Below are 22,405 nucleotides of genomic sequence, written 5' to 3' on the forward strand. Positions count from 1 at the left end.
AGACATAGAAGGTGCATTTATGGATGCGTTCTCTAAGTAAGGGGAAAAAAGCCTTTTACTCCATGCCACTTGCCAGAGTTCCAATCTGAGCTTTATACTTTTCATGGGATGAATTTTTCCATTTCTCAGATGTCTTTTTGAAAACACATTTAATAAAGGGGGTGACAGTTGTACTATTTCCAAAATTAACATTTTCTGAAGTTAAATCTGTGCTAACTGATTCCCAAAGACTGGGGGTGAGTGTGCAGTGACCCTTTTTTTTTGTTTCACATATGCATGTTTGTATCATTATTTAAGCAGTGCTTGGAGATAAGTTATTACCAAGTTATCGTTTTGTGCTTGCTGTTACATCTACATTCAAATCTCAATTAAGGAAGTCTGAAATCAGGATATGAAATTATCTCGGTACCCTAATTTACCAAGTACATTAAGTCCTCAGCTAAATCAATTTAACATGACAAGACATGACTTGCCTCAGGATAGGCTTCTGCATATGAAATCCTCTCTTTTTTTTTTTTTTCTCCATTATTTAATTCTTCAGCAACACATAATATTACTGGCAATCCTTAATACTGAGGTAGCTGTTTGACTGTGTGTAAAGTCCTTTATTGTTTAAGGAATCAGTCAACTGACAGCTCTGGGAAATTTGTTTTTATTTATAATTTCTAAGCAAACAAAAATATATTGTTTTATCTGTTCAAAGTGTTCCAGTACAATAATTTCACCCTACAGTTTTTGGAATTGTAACTACTAAGCCAAACTCACTTAAGGGCAAGTTATTATTGATCTACCCACTCACTTTGTAGCACATGAATGTATGGAATCCAGTGAATCACATGGGTTGACATGATCACATGTGTTTGGAATACTGCGGCATTGTACTGTACAGATCAGAATGTTGCACTGCTGGGAATTAGATGAATTTAAAATAAAAGTTCACAGCACTGAGTGTACAAAAAAAGTGTCCTTAAATACAAAACACAACATTAAGGGTGGAATTTAATTGTTTGAAAAGTCGGTTGGGTGTCTGTTTTTATCCTGTCTATTAGATAGGAAAAAAACAGACACCCAACTGACTTATCAAACAATTGAATACCCCCCAAAGAAAGCAATAGACTCAACTAGACGTACACAAAATGTTTTCAGAGCAGTCCTAACAGCAGTGTAGGCCCCTGGCCAAAACAATGCACTGGGGCCCCTACCCATCCTCCAGTGGTAGGAGTTGGCAGCTTTGATGTACCATGGGCGGTAGGGGGTGTTTGATCTTCTCAGAATGTAGGACCTGGAGTAGTAATTTCTGTTAATTATTGCACAGATGGTGGGAGATGGGGTCAGGAAGTAGGACACTATACTGTAAAAGGGAGCATTGGGCTAAATGAAGGTGCCCTGGTACATGATAGGAGGGCAGCTTGCTTGACTGCAGATATCTCCAGTTGCTGGAAATAGATTTCTTTGCTTTCAATGGGATAAAAAACTAGAGAGTCCCACCTTTTAGGAGGTAGTGGGGACATGGGGATAAGAGTTCAGGAGCCAGAGCAATCTGCCGATGAAAATCTAAAACTGCATACCAGGCGTGTGTAACTTGGAGCATGTACCAGCTGCTGGAAGGCTGATACCTCTGGTTCTGGGCATAGTAGAGGCAAGCTGCCATTGTTCACTGAAAGGGGAAAGTCCAAGATTTTGTAGTATATCCTCAGAAAAACTCAAAAGGCTTATACACACTGGCAGATTATTTGATAATTTGAGCTCAAATTTCATCGCAAATTAGCTCACTTTTGGCATTTTGAGCTGCTCAAACTCGGCCAGTGTGTATGGCCGGCCGATGAGCACTGATGCGCGCTCCCGCATCATCGCTGGCTGCCGCTGTCCAGCCGAGTGAACCACTTTCCACAGTCTCCTACTGTGAAAAGTAGTTTACCCCCATGTGAACATCGTGGGGCACAGTGAACATCGCTCAGTGTATATGCACTGAGCTATTTTCCTGCCAGCGATGTTCACATCATCGCCCAGCATACACACTGGGCAAAAACGCCCAGAGTGTATGGACGTTAAGTCAGAGAGAGCCCGAGATATCTGGCTGGGAAGAGCAATTAATAGGCTCAGATGGGGACCACATTTTGAAGTCGCATATCTCCAGTTCTCCAAGGCCGATTTTCAAAAATGTGGTACCCCTGGAAAAAGGGGAGACCCTCCGCTATTAGCCTAGGGCAGTTATACTCCTAGGGCCCTTGGGCAAGTGCCCATTGAGCCCATATTAAAAGACGGCCCTGAGTGTTTTAATGTGTGGCCCACAAACTGGACCTTGGACAGGGTTAGTGGGCTGCAAACTTCCAACCATATGTTTCTCTAACGTCCTAGTGGATGCTGGGGACTCCGTCAGGACCATGGGGAATAGCGGCTCCGCAGGAGACAGGGCACAAAAAGCAAGCTTTTAGGATCACATGGTGTGTACTGGCTCCTCCCCCTATGACCCTCCTCCAAGCCTCAGTTAGGTTTTTGTGCCCGTCCGAGCAGGGTGCAATCTAGGTGGCTCTCTTAAAGAGTTGATTAGAAAAAGTTTTTAGGTTCTTTATTTTCAGTGAGTCCTGCTGGCAACAGGCTCACTGCTACGAGGGACTTAGGGGAGAGAAGTGAACTCACCTGCGTGCAGGATGGATTGGCTTCTTAGGCTACTGGACACCATTAGCTCCAGAGGGAGTCGGAACACAGGTCTCGCCCTGGGGTTCGTCCCGGAGCCGCGCCGCCGACCCCCCTTGCAGATGCTGAAGATTGAAGAGGTCCGGAACCAGGCGGCAGAAGACTTTCAGTCTTCATCAGGTAGCGCACAGCACTGCAGCTGTGCGCCATTGTTGTCAGCACACTTCACACAGCGGTCACGGAGGGTGCAGGGCGCGGGGGGGGGGCGCCCTGGGCAGCAATGTATAATACCTGTATGGCGAAAAATACATCACATATAGCCCTTGAGGCTATATGGATGTATTTAACCCCTGCCAGATATCACAAACTCCGGAGAAGAAGCCCGCCGAAAAGGGGGCGGGGCCTATTCTCCTCAGCACACCGCGCCATTTTCCCTCACAGAAATGCTGGTGGGAAGGCTCTGTAGTGCACTGCACTACAGAAACAGGGTTAAAACAGAGAGGGGGGGCACTGATTTGGCGATATGAATATATATTAAATGCTATAAGGGAGGAACACTTATATAAAGGTTGTCCCTGTATAATTATAGCGTTTTGGTGTGTGCTGGCAAACTCTCCCTCTGTCTCCCCAAAGGGCTAGTGGGTCCTGTCCTCTATCAGAGCATTCCCTATGTGTGTGCTGTATGTCGGTACGTGTGTGTCGACATGTATGAGGAAAATGTTGGTGAGGAGGCGGAGCAAATTGCCTGTAATGGTGATGTCACTCTCTAGGGAGTCGACACCGGAATGGATGGCTTATTTATGGAATTACGTGATAATGTCAACACGCTGCAAGCCGGTTGACGACATGAGACGGCCGGCGATCAAATTAGTACCTGTCCAGGCGTCTCAAACACCGTCAGGGGCTGTAAAACGCCCATTTACCTCAGTCGGTCGACACAGACCCAGACACGGACACTGATTTCAGTGTCGACGGTGAAGAAACAAACGTATTTTCCTTTAGGGCCACACGTTAAGGGCAATGAAGGAGGTGTTACATATTTCTGATACTACAAGTACCACAAAAAATGGTATTATGTGGGATGTGAAAAAACTACCTGTAGTTTTTCCTGAATCAGATAAATTAAATGAAGTGTGTGATGATGCGTGGGTTTCCCCCGATAGAAAATTATTGGCGGTATACCCTTTCCCGCCAGAAGTTAGGGCGCGTTGGGAAACACCCCTTAGGGTGGATAAGGCGCTCACATGCTTATCAGAACAAGTGGCGGTACCATCTACAGATAGGGCCGTACTTAAGGAGCCAGCTGATAGGAGGCTGGAAAATATCCTAAAAAGTATACACACACATGCTGGTGTTATACTGCGACCAGCGATCGCCTCAGCCTGGATGTGCAGAGCTGAGGTGGCTTGGTCGGATTCCCTGACTAAAAATATTGATACCCTTGACAGGGACAGTATTTTATTGACTATAGAGCATTTAAAGGATGCATTTCTATATATGCGAGATGCGCAGAGGGATATTTGCACTCTGGCATCAAGAGTAAATGCGATGTCCATATCTGCAAGAAGATGTTTAAGGACACGACAGTGGTCAGGTGATGCAGATTCCAAACGGCACAAAGATGTATTGCCGTATAAAGGGGAGGAGTTATTTGGGGTCGGTCCATGGGACCTGGTGGCCACGGCAACTGCTGGAAAATCCACCGTTTTTTACCCTAAGTCACATCTCTGCAGAAAAAGACACCGTCTTTTCAGCCTCAGTCCTTTCGTCCCTATAAGAGTCATATCTGCCCAGGGATAGAGGAAAGGGAAGAAGACTGCAGCAGGCAGCCCATTCCCAGGAACAGAAGCCCTCCACCGCTTCTACCAAGTTCTCAGCATGACGCTAGGACCGTACAGGACCCCTGGATCCTACAAGTAGTATCCAAGGGGTACAGATTGGAATGTCGAGACGTTTCCCCCTCGCAGGTTCCTGTAGTCTGCTGTACCAATGTCTCCCTCCGACAGGGAGGCAGTATTAAAAACAATTCACAAGCTGTATTCCCAGCAGGTGATAATAAAATTACCCCTCCTACAACAGGGAAAGGGGTATTATTCCACACTATATTGTGGTACTGAAGCCAGAAGGCTAGGTGAGACCTATTCTAAATCTGAAATATTTGAACACTTACAAAGGTTCAAATCCAGATGGAGTCACTCAGAGCAGTGATAGCGAACCGGGAAGAAGGGGACTATATGGTGTCCCGGGACATCAGGGATGCTTACCTCCATGTCCCAAAATTTGCCTTTCTCACCAAGGGTATCTCAGGTTCGTGGTACAAAACTGTCACTATCCGTTTCAGACGATGCCGTTGGATTGTCCAAGGCACCCCGGGTCCTTACCAAGGTAATGACCGAAATGAGGATTCGTCTTCAAAGAAAATGGACGACCTCCTGATAAGAACAAGGTCCAGAGAACAGTTGGAGGTCGGAGTAGCACTATCTCAAGTAGTTCTACGACAACACGGGTGGATTCTAAATATTCCAAAACCGCAGTTGTTCCGACGACACGTCTGCTGGTCCTAGGGATGATTCTGGACACAGTCCAGAAAAAGGTGTTTCTCCCAGAGGAGAAAGCCAGGGAGTTATCCGAGCTAATCGGGATCTTCCTAAAACCAGGAAAAGTGTCAGTGCATCATTGCACAAGAGTCCTGGTAAAAATGGTGGCTTATTACGAAGCGATTCCATTCGGCAGATTTCACGCAAGAACTCTTCAGTGGGATCTGCTGGACAAATGGTCCGGATCGCATCTTCAGATGCATCAGCGGATAACCCTATATCCAAGGACAAGGGTGTCTCTCCTGTGGTGATTACAGAGTGCTCATCTTCTAGAGGGCCGTAGATTCGGCATTCAGGATTGGATGCTGGTGACCACGGAGGCCAGCCTGAGAGGCTGGGGAGCAGTCACACAGGGAAAAAATTTCCAGGGAGTGTGATCAAGTCTGGAGAATTCTCTCCACATAAATATACTGGAGCTAAGAGCAAATTTATAATGCTCTAAACTTAGCAAGACCTCTGCTTCAAGGTCAGCCGGTATTGATCCAGTGGGATAACATCACGGCAGTCGCCCACGTAAACAGAAAGGGCGGCACAAGAAGCAGGAGGGCAGTGGCAAAACTGCAAGGATTTTTCGCTAGGCGGAAAATCATGTGATAGCACTGTCAGCAGTGTTCATTCCGGGAGTGGACGACTGGGAAGCAGACTTCCTCAGCAGGCACGACCTCCACCCGGGAGAGTGGGAACTTCATAGGGAAGTTTTCCGCATGATTGTGAACCGTTGGGAAAGACCAAAGGTGGACATGATGGCGTCCCGCCCGAACAAAAAACGGGACAGGTATTGCGCCAGGTCACGAGACCTTCAGGCGATAGCTGTGGATGTCCTGGTAACACCGTGGGTGTAACAGTCGGTGTATGTGTTCCCTCCTCTGCTTCTCATAACCAAGGTATTGAGAATTATAAGACGTAGAGGAGTAAGAACTATACTCGTGGCTCCGGATTGGCCAAGAGGGACTTGGTACCCGGAACTTCAAGAGATGCTCATAGAGGACTAATGGCCTCAGGAGCTAAGAAGGGACTTGCTTCAGCAAGTACCATGTCTGTTCCAAGACTTACCGCGGCTGCGTTTGACGGCATGGCGGTTGAACGCCGGATTCTAAGGGAAAAGGCATTCCGGAAGAGGTCATACCTACCCTGGTCAAAGCCAGGAAGGAGGTGACCGCACAACGTTATCACCACATGTGGTGAAAATATGTTGCGTGGGTGAGGCCAGGAAGGCCCCACGAAGAAATTTCAACTAGGTCGATTTCTGCACTTCCTGAAAACAGGAGTGTCTATGAGCCTCAAATTGGGGTCCATTAAGGTTCAAGTTTCGGCCCTGTAGATTTTCTTCCAGAAAGAATTGGCTTCAGTTCCTGAAGTCCAGACATTTGTCAAGGGAGTATTGCATATACAGCCCCTTTTGTGCCTCCAGTGGCACCGTGGGATCTCAAAGTAGTGTTGGGATTGCCTCAAATCATATTGGTTTGAATCGCTCAAATCTGTGGATTTGAAATATCTCACATGGAAAGTGACCATGCTGTTGGCCCTGGCCTCGGCCAGGCGATTGTCAGAATTGGCGGCTTTGTCTTACAAAAGCCCATATTTGATTTTCCATTCGGACGGGGCAGAACTGGGACTCGTCCCCAGTTTCTTCCTAAGGTGGTGTCAGCGTTTCACCTGAAACAACCTATTGTAGTGCCTGCGGCTACTAGGGACTTGGAGGACTCCAAGTTGCTAGACGTTGTCAGGGCCCTGAAAATATATATATATATATATATATATATATATATATATATATAATTCCAGGACAGCTGGAGTCAGAAAGTCTGACTTGCTGTTTATATTGTATGCACCCAAAAAGCTGGGTGCTCCTGCTTCTAAGCAGACTATTGCTCGTTGGATTTGTAGTACAATTCAACTTGCACATTCTGTGGCAGGCCTGCCACAGCCAAAATCTGTAAATGCCCATTCCACAAGGAAGGTGGGCTCATCTTGGGCGGCTGCCCGAGGGGTCTCGGCTTTACAACTTTGCCGAGCAGCTACGTGGTCAGGCGGGAACACGTTTGTAAAATTCTACAAATTTGATACCCTGGCTGAGGAGGACCTGGAGTTCTCTCATTCGGTGCTGCAGAGTCATCCGCACTCTCCCGCCCGTTTGGGAGCTTTGGTATAATCCCCATGGTCCTGACGGAGTCCCCAGCATCCACTAGGACGTTAGAGAAAATAAGATTTTACTTACCGATAAATCTATTTCTCATAGTCCGTAGTGGATGCTGGGCGCCCATCCCAAGTGCGGATTGTCTGCATTACTTGTACATAATTATTGTTACAAAAATCGGGTTATTATTGTTGTGGGCCATCTTTTCAGAGGCTCCTTCGTTGTTATCATACTGTTAACTGGGTTCAAATCACAGGTTGTACGGTGTGATTGGTGTGGCTGGTATGAGTCTTACCCGGGATTCAAGATCCTTCCTTATTGTGTACGCTCGTCCGGGCACAGTACCTAACTGAGGCTTGGAGGAGGGTCATAGGGGGAGGAGCCAGTACACACCATGTGATCCTAAAAGCTTACTTTTTGTGCCCTGTCTCCTGCGGAGCCGCTATTCCCCATGGTCCTGACGGAGTCCCCAGCATCCACTACGGACTATGAGAAATAGATTTATCGGTAAGTAAAATCTTATTTTTTTTTCCAATCATGCAATGAAATGTCATGGCGTCAGACAGGGAATACATATGTAATCCTGGCGGACGGAATGCCGGCTGTCAGTATCCCGACAGCGGCATCCTGCCTGCCAGAATGCCGGCAGCAGAGGGCGAATGCTACGAGTTCCCCTGCGGGCTCGGTGGCTCGCTGCACTCGCCACAGGGTCTATTCCCACTCTGTGGGTGTTGTGGACACCTACGAGCTGGCATGCCCCCAGTTCCTCTCCTCTCCGTAAATAGACGCTGGGCGCATGTGCTAAGCAGTGCAGCGAGTGACAGAGCCTCCCAATTGCCCCCCCCCACCGATGGACACTGCGGCACGAGTGAGGGACAGTCCTGAAAAAAAACGGGACTGTCCCACGAAAATCGGGACAGTTGGGAGGTATGCTAATGTATTAATATCCTTCTGAAGATATGGCCGCCAGAACTGAACACAGTATTCTAGATGAGGCCATACCAATGACCTATTCAGTGGCATTTTTACTTATTTCTTTCTGCTGCTGATTACTCTCCCAATGTAGCCAATCGTCTGACTAACCTTCCTTCCTCATTGCTTTGTTACATTACTTACCTGCCTTTACGTCACCTGAAACAGTGACTCCTAGATCTCTTTCCTCAGTAGTTTCCAGTATAGTGCCATTAATACTATATTTAGCTTCAGAATTCTTGAGACCCCAAATGCATGATTTTGCATTTTCTCTAACGTCCTAAGTGGATGCTGGGGACTCCGTAAGGACCATGGGGAATAGCGGCTCCGCAGGAGACTGGGCACATCTAAAGAAAGCTTTAGGACTAACTGGTGTGCACTGGCTCCTCCCCCTATGACCCTCCTCCAAGCCTCAGTTAGATTTCTGTGCCCGACGAGAAGGGTGCACACTAGGGGCTCTCCTGAGCTTCTTAGTGAAAGTTTTAGTTTTAGGTTTGTTATTTTCAGTGAGACCTGCTGGCAACAGGCTCACTGCATCGAGGGACTAAGGGGAGAAGAAGCGAACTCACCTGCGTGCAGAGTGGATTGGGCTTCTTGGCTACTGGACATTAGCTCCAGAGGGACGATCACAGGTCCAGCCTGGATGGGTCCCGGAGCCGCGCCGCCGGCCCCCTTACAGAGCCAGAAGAGCGAAGGGGTCCGGAAAAATCGGCGGCAGAAGACGTTCCTGTCTTCAATAAGGTAGCGCACAGCACTGCAGCTGTGCACCATTGCTCTCAGCACACTTCATACTCCGGTCACTGAGGGTGCAGGGCGCTGGGGGGGGCGCCCTGAGACGCAATAAAACATGACAGAAATACCTTACATGGCAAAAAATACATCACATATAGCTCCTGGGCTATATGGATGCATTTAACCCCTGCCAGAATATACAAAAAACCGGGAGATAAGGCCGCCGTAAAGGGGGCGGAGCCTATCTCCTCAGCACACTGGCGCCATTTTCCCTCACAGCTCAGTTGGAGGGAAGCTCCCTGCTCTTCCCTGCAGTCACTACACTACAGAAAAAAGAGAGGGGGGCACTAATTATGCGCAGTATTAAAACATACAGCAGCTATAAGGGGAAAAACACTTATATAAGGTTATCCCTGTATATATATAGCGCTCTGGTGTGTGCTGGCATACTCTCCCTCTGTCTCCCCAAAGGGCTAGAGGGGTCCTGTCCTCTATCAGAGCATTCCCTGTGTGTGTGCTGTGTGTCGGTACGTTTGTGTCGACATGTATGAGGAGAAAAATGATGTGGAGACGGAGCAGAGTGTCTGTAACAGTGATGTCACCCCCTAGGGGGTCGACACCTGAGTGGATGTACTGTTGAAAATTACGTGACAGTGTCAGCTCTATATAAAAAAACAGTGGTTGACATAAGACAGCCGGCTACTCAGCTTGTGCCTGTCCAGACGTCTCATAGGCCGTCAGGGGCAGATGGGAGATACAGACGCCGACACGGATACTGATTCCTGTGTCGACGGTGAAGAGACAACCGTGATTTCCAGTAGGGCCACACGTTACATGATTGAGACAATGGAAAATGTTTTTATACATTTCCGATAATACGAGTACCACCAAAAAGGGGTATTATGTTCGGTGAGGGAAAAACTACCTGTAGTTTTCCTGAATCTGAGAAATAAAATGAGGTGTGTGATGATGCGTGGGTTTCCCCCCGATAACAAATTTCTTAAAAAGTATTGGCTGCATACCCTTTCCCGCCAGAGGTTAGGGTGCGTTGGGAAACACCCCCTAGGGGGGATAAGGCGCTCACACGCTTGTAAGAACAAGGGCTCTACCCTCTCATGAGATGGCCGCCCTTAAGGATCCTGCTGATAGAAAGCAGGAGGGTATCCAAAAAGGTATTTACACACATACTGGTGTTATACTGCGACCAGCTATCGCCTCAGCCTGGAGGTGCAGTGCTGGGTTGGCATGGTCGGATTCCCTGACTGGAAATATTGATATCCTAGATAAGGATAGTATATTATTGCCTATAGAGCATTTAAAAGATGCATTTCTATATATGCATGATGCACAGCGGAATAATTGCCGACTGACATCAAGTATAAGTGCGTTGTCCAAGTCTACCAGTAAAATGGTCAGGTGATGCGGATTCCAAACGGCATTTGGAAGTATTGCCTTTGAAAGGGGACATTTGGGGTCGGTCTTTTAGACCTGGTGGCCACGGCAACAGCTGGGAAATCCACGTTTGTACCCCAGGTCGCCTCTCAAAATAAGACGCCGTATTATCAGGCGCAGTCCTTTTTTGGCAAGCGGACAAAAGGTTCCTCTTTTCTGCTCGTGACAGAGGGAGAGGAAAAAGGCTGTAGAGATCAGCCAGTTCCCAGGAACAGAAACCCTTTCCCGCCTCTGCCAAGCCCTCAGTATGACGCTAGGGCTTTACAAGCTCAGGCACGGTGGGGGCCCGTTCTCAATTAATTTCAGTGCGCAGTAGGCTCACTCGCAAGTAGACCCCTGGATCCTTCAGGTAATATCTCAGGGGTACATATTGGAATTCGAGACGTCTCCCCCTCGCCGTTTCCAAAAGTCGGCTTTACCGACGTCTCCCTCTGACAGGGAGGCAGTTTTGGAAGCCATTCACAAGCTGTATTCCCAGCAGGTGATAATCGAGGTACCCCTCCTGCAACAGGGAACGGGGTATTATTCCACACTATTGTGGTACCGAAGCCAGACGGCTCGGTGAGACCGATTCTAAATCTAAAATCTTTGAACACTTACATACAGAGGTTCAAATTCAAGATTGAGTCACTCAGAGCAGTGATTGCGAACCTGGAAGAAGGGGACTACATGATGTCTCGGGACATCAAGGATGCTTACCTTCATGTCAAAATTTACCCTTCTCACCAAGGGTACCTCAGGTTATGGTACAGAACTGTCACTATCAGTTCAGACGCTGCCGTAGGGATGGTCCACGGCACCCCGGGTCTTTACCAAGGTAATGGACGAAATGATATCCCTTCGAAGGAAGGGAATTTTAGTTCTCCCTTACTTGGACGATTCCCTGATACGGGTAAGATCCAGGGAACAGTTGGAGGTCGGTGTAGCACTATCTCAGGTAGTGTTGCGGCAGCACGATTGGATTCTCAATATTCCAAAATCGCAGCTGGTTCCGACGACTTGTCTTCTGTTTCCTAGGGATGATCCTGGACACAGTCCAGAAAAAAGGTGTTTCTCCCGGAAGAGAAAGCCAGGGAGTTATCCGAGCTAATCAGGAACCTCCTAAAACCGAACCAAGTCTCAGTGCATCAATGCACAAGGGTTCTGGGTAAAAATGGTGGCTTCCTACGAAGCAATCCCATTCGTTAGATTCCACGCAAGAACTTTCCAGTGGAACCTACTGGACAAATGGTCCGGGTCGCATTTTCAGATGCATCAGCGGATAACCCTGTCGCCAAGGACAAGGGTATCCATCCTGTAGTGGTTGCAGAGTGCTCATCTAGAGGGCCGCAGATTCGGCATTCAGGACTGGGTCCTGGTGACCACGGATGCCAGCCTGCGAGGCTGGGGAGCAGTCACACAGGGAAGGAATATCCAGGGCTTAGGGTCAAGCCTGGATACATCACTTCACATAAATATCCTGAAGCTAAGGGCCATTTACAATGCTCTAAGCTTAGCGAGACCTCTGCTTCAAGGTCAGCCGGTGTTGATCCAGTCGGACAACATCATGGCAGTCACCCACGTAAACAGACAGGGTGGCACAAGAAGCAGGAGGGCAATGGCAGAAGCTGCAAGGATTCTTCGCTGGGCGGAAAATCATGTGATAGCACTGTCAACAGTATTCATTCCGGGAGTGGACAACTGGGAAGCAGACTTCCTCAGCATGACCTCCACCCGGGAGAGTGGGGACTTCACCCAGAAGTCGTCCACATGATTAAAAAACTCGACCGGTATTGCGCCAGGTCAAGAGACCCTCAGGCAATAGTTGTAGACGCTCTGGTAACACAGTGGGTGTACCAGTCAGTGTATGTGTTCCCTCCTCTGCCTCTCATACCCAAGGTACTGAGATTGATAAGATGGAGAGGAGAAAGCACTATATTCGTGGCTCCGGATTGGCCAAGAAGGACTTGGTAACCGGAACTTCAAGAGAGGCTCACGGAGGATCCGTGGCCTCTACCTCTAAGAAGGGACCTGCTCCAGCAAGGACCCTGTCTGTTCCAAGACTTACCGCGGCTGCGTTTGACGGCATGGCGGTTGAACACCGGATCCTGAAGGAAAAAAGGCATTCCGGATGAAGTCATCCCTATCCTGATCAAAAGCCAGGAAGGATGTAACCGCAAAAACATTATCACCGCAATTGGTGAAAATATGTTGCGTAGTGCGAGGCCAGTAAGGCCCGACGGAGGAAATTCAACTGGGTCGATTCCTACATTTCCTGCAAACAGAAGAGTCTATGGGCCTGAAATTGGGGTCCATTAAGGTTCAGATTTCGGCCCTGTCAATTTTCTTCCAAAAAAGAACTAGCTTCTGTGGAGTTAAAATATCTCACATGGAAAGTGGTCATGCTGTTGGCCCTGGCCTGGGCCAGGCGCGTGTCAGAATTGGCGGCTTTATCCTGTAAAAGCCCTTATCTGATTTTCCATTCGGACAGGGGGAATTGAGTACTCGTCCTCCGTTTCTCCCTAAGGTGGTTCCAGCGTTTTCACCTGAACCAACCTATTGTGGTGCCTGCGGCTACTAGGGACTTGGAGGACTCCAAGTTGCTGGATGTTGTCAGGGCCCTGAAAATATGTTTCCAGGACGGCTGGAGTCAGGAAATCTGACTCGCTGTTTATCCTGTATGCACCCAACATGCTGGGTGCTCCTGCTTCTAAGCAGACGATTGCTCGTTGGATTTGTAGTACAATTCAGCTTGCACATTCTGTGGCAGGCCTGCCACAGCTAAAATCTGTAAAAGCCCGTTCCACAAGGAAAGTGGGCTCATCTTGGGCGGCTGCCCGAGGGGTCTCGGCTTTACAACTTTGCCGAGCAGCTACTTGGTCAGGGGCAAACATGTTTGCTAAATTCTACAAATTTGATACCCTGGCTGAGGAGGACCTGGAGTTCTCTCATTCGGTGCTGCAGAGTCATCCGCACTCTCCCGCCCGTTTGGGAGCTTTGGTATAATCCCCATAGTCCTTTCGGAGTCCCCAGCATCCACTAGGACGTCAGAGAAAATAAGAATTTACTTACCGATAATTCTATTTCTCATAGTCCGTAGTGGATGCTGGGCGCCCATCCCAAGTGCGGATTGTCTGCAATACTGGTACATAATTATTGTTACCAAAAAATTCGGGTTATTGTTGGAGTGAGCCATCTTTTATAGAGGTTTCTCTATTATCATGCTGTTAACTGGGTTCAAATCACAAGTTGTACGGTGTGATTGGTGTGGCTGGTATGAGTCTTACCCGGGATTCAAAATCCTTCCTTATTGTGTACGCTCGTCCGGGCACAGTATCCTAACTGAGGCTTGGAGGAGGGTCATAGGGGGAGGAGCCAGTGCACACCAGTTAGTCCTAAAGCTTTCTTTAGATGTGCCCAGTCTCCTGCGGAGCCGCTATTCCCCATGGTCCTTACGGAGTCCCCAGCATCCACTACGGACTATGAGAAATAGAATTATCGGTAAGTAAATTCTTATTTTTTGGCATAAAACTGTAATGTTTGGTGTTGTGTTTAGCTTTGTGCTTTAATCCCAAAATAGGGTTGTGTTACAAATATACCAATCTATGTTTAGGTCCTGACAGACATGTTGCGCATCATTTTCTGTATCATGACTTAGGGGTCTATTTACTAAGCCTTGGATGGAGATAAAAGTGGACCGAGATAACGTACCAACCAGTCAGCTCCTAACTGTCATTTTTTAAACCCAGCCTGTGGCATTGCAGTTAGGAGCTGATTGGCTGGTACATTATCTCCGTCCACTTTATCTCCATCCAAGGCTTAGTAAACAGATCAATTTATCCCTGGTTCTCTAGAATAAATGCATTTGCCTCTAGTGTCATGTAGTGTTGGAAGTACCTGTGGCAAGAAGCAGGATTGCCCCAGGAAGTGCTTTACGTCCCTGACCTAGAGACATCAGTTGTATGATTTTGAATAATTGGAAATCAACCTGCTGTAAATCCAGGAAGTGGTCTTGAATCCTGATTCATGAAATAATAATGTGCCTATGTTGTGTGCAGAGGCCGTTATTTTGGTAACAGGTAGTATACATGTTGGAGTTCAGAGAAATACAAATTGATGGTTTATATGTAATCTGGCCAAGGATTACTGTCAAGTTTTATTCTTCCCAAATGGCATTAAATGAACCGAACTGTTGCTCACATGTGATCAGTGGTGGGTTTTGTAAGTTAGGCGTTGACATATTTGTTATGAAAGGAATGTTCTCTGCAGAGTTCAGCTGGTAGTCTGGCTCTGGTATTTCCATTGAGGCAATAAACTGTTTTCTTGTTTGCAGTGACTTTTATTGCAGTCTAATAAACTCTACTGTACTTGTGTCTGTATATATGTGCTACTGAGGGATCTATTCTGCAGACAGGTGCATAGGGGCTAGTAATGTCTCTTATCTGCCGCAGATGGTTTAGCTGGCTTTGTAAATAACTGGAATAAGTAAGTGTATGAGTCCAAATTTCTTAATGGCACCCTACAGTCTATTTGTTTTTCTCAGTTTAGTTACTTTTTAAAAAGAAAGGTAAAAAGTAACATGGATTGTTTAACATGTTTTAGTGTGATTTTATTGGCTGTTTGTTGAAGACATTGTTAAATACTCATAGGACTGCAGTAGATGCATGACACTTTCTAAATATGTTATACTAACCTTTAGTTACTTCAGTTATTTTTTCATGCGATATATGTGTGTGTGTGTGTGTGTGTGTGTGTGTGTATGTATATACACTGCTCCAAAAAATAAAGGGAACACTTACACAGCACAATGTAACTCCAAGTCATTCACACTTCTGTGAAATCAAACTGTCCACTTAGGAAGCAACACTGATTGACAATCAATTTCACATGCTGTTGTGCAAATGGAATAGACAACAGGTGGGAATTATAGGCAATTAGCAAGACACCCCCAATAAAGGAGTTGTTCTGCAGGTGGTGACCACAGACCACTTCTCAGCTCCTATGCTTTCTGGCTGATGTTTTGGTCACTTTTGAAAGCTGGCGGTGCTTTCACTCTAGTGGTAGCATGAGACAGAGTCTACAACCCACACAAGTGGCTCAGGTAGTGCAGCTCATCCAGGATGGCACATCAATGCGAGCTGTGACAAGAAGGTTTGCTGTGTCTGTCAGCGTAGTGTCCAGAGCATGGAGGCGCTACCAGGAGACAGGCCAGTACATCAGGAGACGTGGAGGAGGCCGTAGGAGGGCAACAACCCAGCAGCAGGACCGCTACCTCCGCCTTTGTGCAAGGAGAAACAGGAGGAGCACTGCCAGAGCCCTGCAAAATGACCTCCAGCAAGCTACAAATGTGCATGTGTCTACTCAAACGATCAGAAACAGACTCCATGAGGGTGGTATGAGGGCCTGACGTCCACAGGTGGGGGTTGTGCTTACAGCCCAACACCGTGCAGGACGTTTGGCATTTGCCAGAGAACACCAAGATTGGCAAATTCGCCACTGGCACCCTGTGCTCTTCACAGATGAAAGCAGGTTCTCACTGAGCACATGTGACAGACGTGACAGAGTCTGGAGACGCCAAGGAGAATGTTCTGCTGCCTGCAACATCCTCCAGCATGACCGGTGTGGCAGTGGGTCAGTAATGGTGTGGGGTGGCATTTCTTTGGGGGGGCCGCATGGCCCTCCATGTGCTCGCCAGAGGTAGCCTGACTGCCATTAGGTACCGAGATGAGATCCTCAGACCCCTTGTGAGACCATATGCTGGTGCGGTTGGCCCTGGGTTCCTCCTAATGCAAGACAATGCTAGACCTCATGTGGCTGGAGTTTATCAGCAGTTCCTGCAAGACAAAGGCATTGATGCTATGGACTGGCCCGCCCGTTCCCCAGACCTGAATCCAATTGAGCACATCTGGGGCATCATGTCTCGCTCCATCCACCAACACCACGTTGCACCACAGACTGTCCAGGAGTTGGCGGATGCTTTAGTCCAGGTCTGGGAGGAGATCCCTCAGGAGACCATCCGCCACCTCATCAGGAGCATGCCCAGGCGTTGTAGGGAGGTCATACAGGCACGTGGAGGCCACACACACTACTGAGCCTCATTTTGACTTGTTTTAAGGACATTACATCAAAGTTGGATCAGCCTGTAGTGTGTTTTTCCACTTTAATTTTGAGTGTGACACCAAATCCAGACCTCCATGGGTTAATAAATTTGATTTCCATTGATAATTTGTGTGTGATTTTGTTGTCGGCACATTCAACTATGTAAAGAACAAAGTATTTAATAAGAATATTTCATTCATTCAGATATAGGATGTGTTACTTTAGTGTTCCCTTTATTTTTTTGAGCAGTGTATATATACACCAGGACCTGATTATATTAGGAGGGCTGTCGCTACTCACACAGGAGCTGCTGTTGGGAGCCGGGGCTCTGTCATGCTAAGTGTGTGTGTATCAGGCTCAGTAGGCACTGGCTAGTACCAGAGCTAGGGAGGCCAATCCCGGGGCATTTTTTCAATCCCGGGATTCGGGATTGAAAAATGTTCAATCCCGGGATTGCAGTAGGGATCAGTGTAGGGAGCAGGGAAAGTATATGTGGAGGGCAGCAAGGCAGGGTGGATGTAGGGAGCAAGGGAGGGTGGGTGTAGGTAGCATGTAAGGAACAGGAAGGGAGGGTGGGTGTAGGGAGCAGCGCGAGAGTGGGTGTAGGGAGCAGCGGGAGAGTGGGTGTGGGGAGCAGTGGGAGGGTGGGTGTGTAGTGAGCATGTAAGGTACAGGAAGGGAAGGTGCCGGTGGGTGTAGCGAGCAGAGGGAGGATGTCAGGAGCAGAGAGTGTGGGTGTAGGTAGCGAAGATAAACACTTACTACTTACGGGCGGGTCGCGGGCACCAGCCATGGACACACACACACTGACCGCGCTGGCAGCATTTCAAACGTAGCGCTGGCCACCAGCCAGTCAGAACTGGCAGTCCGGCAGCCAATCAGGGGCCGCGGCTGCTGCCGCTTCCCTGATTGGCTGCCGGTCTGCCATCTCTGATTGGCTGGCGGCCGGCGCTACGTTTAAAATGCCGCCAGCGCGGTCAGTATGTGTGTGTCCATAGCTGATGTAACTCCCTCGCTGACAGCCGGGCATCACTGAGCTATAGTGCTCAGCGCTGTCCGGCAAAACTGCGCATGCGCACTCTAATCCCGTGAATCCCGGGATTGGAGGCTCCAATCCCGGGATTCAAATCCCAGCATTTTTGGGCCCAAATCCCGGGATCCCGCCGATCCCGGGATTGGCCTCCCTAACCAGAGCCAGATTTAAAAGCAATATATGAGTTCAAGGGTGCATGTGGACATTATACACAGGTGCAGCGGTATATAAACGTGGGCATTATACACAGGTGCAGCAGTATATACTGATGGAAATTTGGTGAATTTTGATCAGAGATGTGTGGAATAGGTGGGGCTGGGGCACTCTCTCACCTGCCATAGACTCCAGAGTTTTGACTATATAAATGATTAGAATAATACAAAGAAGATATTTTTAACATATATGTATTTTTCATATACTTTAAATAGTCAAAACTCTGGCGTATAAGTTAGTATGACAGAAAAGCGTATGATTCACATCACCGCACACCACTGGTGTGTGTAGCGTTAACTATATATAGGTCTTGTCCATTTGTTGGTAGTGTTGCTGTTAACTTGAGGAAAGGGCTGCTGCCCTGAAACAGCTGTTGTTGTTGCAATACATCTCATTTTCATATTCTTTGCGTCCAGTGCCGTTTTATCTTGGAGTACTATATATATATATATATATATATATATATGTTGGAAATGGTCCGGCACTCCAATAACTCGTGCAATAGTCCCTGGTGCCCTCACTTTCCAGCAAGGAAATGTAATCAAGAACGATGTGCGGCACTCAGGTATGCAGAAATAAATTACCACCAGCGGTCTGTCAACGTTTCAATTTTACTTGAAAATTGTCATCAGGATAAATACAACAGTTTAAAAACTCACCTTATATCCCAGACACCAAAGTGAAGTGCAGTGTGCATCGCTCGTCCGGCGGGGACCCGCTCGGCCGCTGCGGCGCTGAAAAGTGACGTCATCGCGTATTACGCGATGCACGTCAGTGAACCCGTCACCATGGGAACCCGTAGTGTTACTCCTGGGGTGAACAAGACAACATTGATACATGATTACTGTGTTAAACATCACAAATCAAGCAGTGAATATATTAGAATTATCATGAGAGCATGCATGGCTGGAAAGGAGGAATAATAACTCTATGTTATAAGTGCAAGTATATTGGCACATGTAGCGCCTGATGCTCTCCGTTTGTTTTGACATACTTAATAAAAAATATGTCTGATTGTGATAGAAGGGGCCACCGATTTGATGTATTATTCAAGTACTTGTGTAGTGGTTAATGACACACCATACAAAATAGATAGAATGTCTCGATGCCCAGAGATGTGTGTGATGGATCAATGAATGTGTTTATTTTAAAAAAAAGTCATGTTAGGTGGAAAAATCCAATCAAATGTCTGCACAGGTTACATGGGCTAAAGTATAGAAGAAAAGATAGAAGAGGATAGGGCAAGCAGGAGAATGTGCGGATCAATATAAGGGGATATAGGAGACCATGGTTAGAAGAAACAAGACAGTGGTAATGATTCATTGAGTCCCTTCGGTGTAATTACATCCAATTTAAATATCCACCGTGATTCACATTTGAGTAGAGACTTGTGTCTATCTCCTCCTCTGATGTTGGCAGGTATGTGGTCAATCATGCGGTATCGTAAACTCGCCAGGGAATGTTTAAAAGTCACAAAATGCCGTGCAACTGGCTGATCACTCTTTCCTTTGCTTAAGGCCAGTCTAATGGCCGATCTATGTGCGGTCATTCTTTCTTTGAACTTCCTCATCGTTTTGCCTATATAGGTCAAGCCGCAGGGGCAAATAATTTGATAAATCACAAAGGAAGATTCACAGGTTAAATGATGTTTAATGGGTATTTTATAGCCCAGATGTGGATGATAGAAGGTATCTCCGGCAATGAGATACTGGCACGTTGTACACGCGCATCTAAAGCAGCCCCGTTTGTAGGCTGCAAACATGGCTGGTCTGTCAATGGTGGTTCTGGTGGAGATGTCTGTTTTAACCAATGTATCTCTAAGGTTGCTGGATCGACGATAGCAAGGCATGATGTTAGTGTCCTGTAGATTCAATTTAGCATCAGTTTGAATGAGGGGCCAGTGTTTTTTAGTAATTTTGTTGGTTTCCACTGAGGCCACATTGAAGGTACTTTTCCAGATGAATTTGGGTGATGTAGTGGCCTTAGGCTTCTTCTGTAAAAGTAAATTTCTGTTCATGGCTAGCACTTTCACTGTGGTTTCCTGTAGTTGCTTAGGATTATATCCGCGTAAGATGAAACGATCGATGAGATCATCAATTTGTGAAGCTGCTTGCTTGATGTCTGAATTGATTCTGTGGATCCTGATCATTTGAGAATAAGGGAGACCAAATTTCAGGCCTTTAGGATGACAACTTGCATTATGCAAGAAGGTGTTCCTGTCCGTAGGTTTAGTGAACACCGTGGTGTTAATACTTGTATTTGTAATAGATATCCTGACGTCAAGGAAATCTATGGTGTGTTGGTCCATCTTATAGACCAACTTCACTGGACTGGAGGAAGTATTGTGAGCATCCAGTATATTCTGTAGTGAATCTTGAGGACCTTTCCATATAATGAGCAGATCGTCTATATATCTCTTGTATAGAATGATATTGGATGAGACATTGGTGTCAGAAAAGAAAATATTCTGTTCCACTTAAGCCATGTATGTGTTTGCATAGGTGGGGGCCACGGCCGATTCCATGGCACACCCCCTTTGTTGTAGATAAAATTTATTGTCAAACAAAAAGAAATTTCTCGTTAATACCAGTTCCAAGAGATGAACCAAAATGTCAGTGTGTGCTGGATCAGTCTTCAGTTCGTTCAACAAAACCTTCTTTTTTTTTTTTGAAATTCTTTATTTTTGCGTGGTCAGGTACATAAAGAAGGCATTCTAGGAGTACAAGGGACATATGGCCAACATAGCCAGTGTCCAAAATAGACCACAGTTTTCCAGTGAGTAACAGGGTTAATTGGTATGGGAAAAACAATCAAGTTCAAACATGGGAATCGGGGGGGGGGGGGGGGAGAAGAGAAACAGGGGGGGGGGGGAAAATATCCACATTTGTAACCATACATAATATAAGTCTTGAGAACAGGACGGTCATAATAGGGGGGGGAGGAAACGGAGAAGAGACACGGACAGAGAGGGTAATAGGAGGAAGAGATAATTGAGAAAGATAGGAGATGAGATAAGGAGGAATGTCAAAGGGAGAAGTAAGTGGGTGCCCATGGGTCTACGGGAGGAGCTGGAGCAGGTGGAGGGAGCCGGCTAACCACGTTCAGCGGCGAGCCAGGGAGCCCAGACCTGCTCGAAGACATGGCCCCGGTCGTGGAGGTAATAGGTTATCTTTTCCATTGAGGCGATGTGCCAGATTTTAGCTTTGAGGGATAGTAGGGAGGGTGGTAAGGGGTTCTTCCAGTTGAGGGCGATCAGTGATTTAGCTGCGGCTAGAATGTGTGAGGTCAGCTTTTGGGAGAATTTATTGAGGAGTGGGGGGGGATAACACAGTAAGGAGACCCAAGGGTCTTTCATTACAGGGGATTCTAGAAGTGAGTTGAGGAGGGAGTGGACCAGATCCCAGAAGGGGACGATAACCGGGCAGGTCCACCATATGTGGAGCATAGTACCTCTCTCCCCACAGTTCCTCCAGCAGGCTGGAGAGGAGGACGGGAAAAATTTGTTAAGACGGTCGGGGGTATAGTACCAGCGGTAATAAACTTTGTAGGCCGTTTCCTTAAAGGCGGTGGCAATAGAGCTTTTAGCAATCCCTAGTCTCATGTCCTCCCAATCCTGAGTTTCAGGTGGGGGCCCGAGGTCCCGTTCCCATGCAAGTTCATGGGGCCGGGATAGGGGCAGGGAAAAATCCAGTAGGAGAGAGTAAAGTTGGGAGATTGTGCCTTTGGAGGAGTGGGAGTTGACACATAGGGATTCAAAGGGAGTAAGGGCACGGAGTAAGGCGGTGGAAGGGAGGGAGGTTAAAAAGTGGCGTATTTGTAAGAATTGAAAGGGGTTGAGTGGCTGTGAGGGGGTTTTCTGCTGGAGGTCCGGGAGGGACAGCCATTGGCCTCGATCGGCAAAGTCGATTGGGAATTTAAGGCCCAGAGTTATCCACGTCCGGGATCTCGTAGCTGAGAGTCCGGAGGGAAACATGGGGTTCTGCCAGATGGGGGTTAAGGGTGAGGGTGTAGTAGTGAGACCCCACTTCAGAGAGAGGGTGTCCCAGGTTTTGAGGTTGAATTTGATGGTGGGAAGAAGTTTAGAGGTTGGGGGTCGAGAGGCAGAGGGGAGTCCCCATAGGGGGGTCAGATCTGGGATGCCAATGAAGGCTGCTTCGATGTCCAGCCAAGAAACCGATCCTGGAGGAGCGTAGGAAGTGACAATGTGGGATAAGTGGGAGGCGAGGTAGTATAATTTGACATCGGGAAGTCCTCTGCCTCCCATGGAGGTTGCTCTTTTCAGGGTGTTGGCAGCAATGCGGGGAGGTCTGTGGTTCCAAATAAAGCGCACAAGGGCTCGTTGGATATTGCGGAGGAAGGGGGCCGGGACCGCCACAGGGAGAGTCTGGAAAAGGTAGAGCCATTTGGGGATTATGGTCATTTTAACTGCTATGATCCTGCCCAGCCATGAGATGAAGAGACTGTTCCAAGAGGTCAGGTCGGCTAGTGTGTTGGTAAGAAGGGGTGGGAAGTTTTCCCGGAAGAGGGAGTCGTAACGCGGGGTTAGGTATATCC

The 22,405-nt window shown here is 47.4% G+C and overlaps 1 protein-coding gene across 5 annotated transcripts in view; it reads left to right on the plus strand.

Moving 5' to 3' along the window:
• SPIRE1 (spire type actin nucleation factor 1) overlaps positions 1-22,405 on the plus strand; it is a 524,996-nt gene that overhangs the window by 151,417 nt on the left and 351,174 nt on the right. The gene's annotated exons all lie outside the window — the stretch shown is intronic.

This window comes from Pseudophryne corroboree, chromosome 5, assembly GCF_028390025.1.
Source record: "Pseudophryne corroboree isolate aPseCor3 chromosome 5, aPseCor3.hap2, whole genome shotgun sequence".
In the NCBI taxonomy this organism is placed as follows: domain Eukaryota; kingdom Metazoa; phylum Chordata; class Amphibia; order Anura; family Myobatrachidae; genus Pseudophryne; species Pseudophryne corroboree.